Source organism: Elephantulus edwardii, unplaced genomic scaffold, assembly GCF_000299155.1.
Source record: "Elephantulus edwardii isolate Elephantulus edwardi_28Jun2011 unplaced genomic scaffold, EleEdw1.0 scaffold00111, whole genome shotgun sequence".
Lineage (NCBI taxonomy): Eukaryota > Metazoa > Chordata > Mammalia > Macroscelidea > Macroscelididae > Elephantulus > Elephantulus edwardii.
In genome coordinates this window covers 1,555,881-1,559,619 of record NW_006399861.1, presented here as the reverse complement: position 1 = coordinate 1,559,619, position 3,739 = coordinate 1,555,881, and the positions used below count along the sequence as shown (strand labels likewise).

At 40.0% G+C, this 3,739-nt stretch overlaps 1 pseudogene; it reads left to right on the top strand.

Moving 5' to 3' along the window:
• The first annotated feature begins 775 nt into the window (after window positions 1–775).
• Window positions 776–3,498, top strand: LOC102864211 (annotated as a pseudogene).
• The last annotated feature ends 241 nt before the right edge of the window (window positions 3,499–3,739 follow it).

Sequence of the window (3,739 nt, the reverse complement as noted above, 5' to 3'; positions counted from 1 at the left end):
TATATAGAACTCTATCATTCTGTCCTGAGACTCATTTCTGTCATCAACTCCATATTTACTGACTACTGATCCTTCTTCCCTCTTCCCAACATTTGCATTCCAGTCACCCAGTATCACTTATATATCTTGGTTGCATGTTCAATTTCTGGTTGTAACAGTTAGTAGAAGTCATCTATTTCCTCCTCTTTGACTCTTGATTGTTGGTGCATATATTTGAATCATAGTGATATTAATAGGTCTCTCTTGTATCCATGTGGATATTATTCTGTCATTCACAACATTGTATTTCATGATGAATCTAGAAATGGTCTTTCTATCTGTGAATGGGACCTCATTTTTTCTCACCTTTTCATTTCCATCATAGTAGATCATGTTATTATTGTCTGATTAAAAATGTCCCTTGTCAATACATTTTATTTCTCCAATGCCCAACAGTTCAATATATATGTGTTTAATTTCTTCATTTTCCTTAATAGTCTCCAATTTTCTTACATTCATACTTCTCACATTGCACCTTGCAATCACTAGAGTCTGTTTGCAACTGTTTCTCCTCTTTTGTGATTGTAATTTCCAAAAGTCTCTTATGCCATATTTGCTAGTCTAAGTGTGCTCTGTCATACATAGGGTTTTCTAAGTCCTGTTATTTTGGAAGTGAATAGTTTATCCTTCTTTCTAGTGTGCCTCAATTTGAGTGCTTAACTTGAGATGCAAGATCAAAACAACTATGAGATATCATCTCACACCAAAGACAATAGAAAAATTCAAAAGGACAACAATGAATGCTGGCTATGCTAACCTAAATGGTAATGGTCTGAACGTACCAAGCATGCCACAGGAGAAACTTGTGGCATTCTGTCACCATACAGATTTATGCCTTATAGCCCAATGGAAATCTATTAGGGATCCAATTTTACATTTAGGAACTGTGCAAATTGAAATCTACTAGGCAGCAGTGGGAAAATGTGTGTATATATGTGTGTATACACACACACACACACACACACACACACACACACAGTGTAGCCATTGCTCACAATAGGATGTGAGCTGATTGGATTTGGTCTCACATTTAAAAAGGCTTTTGGGCCCTCAGGCCTGTGGCCTTTGAGAATGCTTTTTATGAATCTCATGAATAAAATATACTTGAAAGCAAGAGTGGCATCCACTTTCAAAGAAAGTTTGCCTCTGGAAAATCTATGAGGGTGGAGATAAGATGAAAGTTTTGTATTCAATATTTTCTTTCATAGGGTCGCTATGAGTCATCTATGACTCTAAGGCACTTAACAACAACATTGTAATAAGAACTTATCACATTACCAATCATTTATAAGGTCTTAAAGTGCTCAAGTAAGTGTCCAATTCAGAATTTCTAAATATGTAAAGCAGATCCTTATGTCATTTCCTGTCTATCCTTTGTTTTGTTTTTTTTCTAAAACCCTAAGATGCAATGAACACATTCATTACCATTTCCCCTTTGTTTCTGAAGCATTTGATGGACTCTTCTCCAGGCAATGATGATTCAAGATGTTTCAAGGAATAATGCCAGGACTTTCACTAGTCTTGCCTTTCAAAATGTTCCAGTCACATATTAATCCTTTTCCAAATAGATGCTGGACAAATCCATTTTGACCCAGAACCAAAACAATGGAGCCAAATCTAGAATCATCCATTCTGGCTAAAGTTGAACCACTGGCAAATACATTTTTATAAATTTTGTTTTTTAAGGAATTAAATTCAATACCTAACCACATGGGAAAAGCCAATAATGAGCGTTGACGATTGTAAAAGTGAGACCAAAGAGCCACAGGACATATTTATTTTGGAAAGAAAGTTAAAAAGACTAAGAAGGCAAGCCATAAAACATTTTACAACAGTTTAGATTAAACCAACAGTTTAAAAGATAAATATTTTGCATTTTTTATTCTGATGGCCAAGATAAAAATAGCTGTTGTGCTCTGGAAAAATTAAAATTACTATAGAAAAGGCCCTAAAAAATATTCCTAACGTACTTGCAAAATAGAAAGGGAAGTGATTTTATAGGGTTTTTTTAAAGAAATATTTTCTCAAACAAAATTCTTGAAGCAATATATACTATTCAGCTAGGTATATGTCTACAATAGATATTAGATAACTTTTAAAAGTGCTAGGTTGCCCGCTGGTCCCCTTGGTGTCTGGTCCCCGCACCTGGCTTTTTGCCTGCCTTCTCAGGCTGGGCACCCCACCAGCTGGCTCACTTCAGCTGCACATAGGAGCTCAGTGTCCAGAGAAGAGCTACTATGAGGTGCTGGTGCTGGGAGGGGGCAGTGGTGGCATCACCATGGCTGCCTGGATGAAGAGGAAAGTAGGTGCAGAGAACGTGGCCATTGTTGAGCCCAGCGAGAGACATTACTATCAGCCAATCTGGACCCTGGTGGGTGCTGGTGCCAAACAGTTGTCCTCATCTAGTCGTCCTATGGCAAGTGTGATCCCATCTGGAGTAGAATGGATGAGATCAAGAGTGGTTGGACTTAACCCAGACAAGAACAGCATCCTCACAGATAATGGCATGGAGATTTCCCACAAATACCTTATTATTGCTCTCGGAATCCAGTTGCACTATGAGAAGATTAAAGGCCTACCAGAAGGTTTTGATCATCCCAAAATAGGGTCCAATTATTCAGTTACTACAGTAGAGAAAACATGGCAAGCTCTTCAGGACTTCAAGGAGGGCAATGCCATCTTCATCTTCCCAAACACCCCGGTGAAGTGTGCGGGAGCCCCACAGAAGATCATGTATTTGTCCGAAGCCTATTTCAGGAAGACAGGGAAGCGATCCAAGGCCAACATAATTTTCAACACTTCTCTTGGAGCAATTTTTGGGGTGAAGAAGTATGCAGATGCCCTTCTGGAGATCATTAAGGAGAGAGACCTCACCGTTAATTACAAACAAAACCTCATTGAAGTCCAAGCTGACAAACAAGAGGCTGTTTTTGAGAACCTGGACAAACCTGGGGAGACGCAAGTGATTTCATATGAAATGCTCCATGTCACACCCCAATGGGCCCACCAGATGTCATCAAGACGAGTCCTGTGGCCGATGCTGCTGGCTGGGTGGATGTGGATAAAGAAACTCTGCAGCACAAGCGCTATCCTAACGTGTCTGAGATTGGGGATTGCACTAGCCTTCCTACATCAAAGACGGCGGCAGCAGTGGCTGCTCAATCAGGAATACTTGATAGGACAATTTCTCTGATTATGAAGAACCAACTACCAGTTAAGAAGTATGATGGCTATACCTCGTGCCCACTGGTGACTGGTTACAATCGTGTAATTCTTGCTGAATTTGATTATAATGCTCAGCCACTGGAAACGTTTCCCTTCAACCAGGGCAAAGAACGGCTTTCCATGTACATCATGAAGGCCGACTTCATGCCTCTCCTCTATTGGAATATGATGCTCAGGGGCTACTGGGGAGGACCAGCCTTTCTGAGGAAGTTGTTCCATCTGGGGATGAGTTAAGGCTCGATCCTCTAGATTATCATCTGGACCAAAGTCAGTACTGATTAACCAAGAGTAGCATGAAGGACTTGGAACCCTAAGAAGAGTTGATGCTGGACGATGTTGATCTGATACCCAGTTTGTTAGTATCTCTAAGCAGCCGTCAGTCACATGAATCTCCCAGGATGGGCTTGTGCCTTTGGAAGCATTAAAATGAAAGGGCAGACCCTTATTTTCTAAATAAAAGTTAGTTGTGACTTGA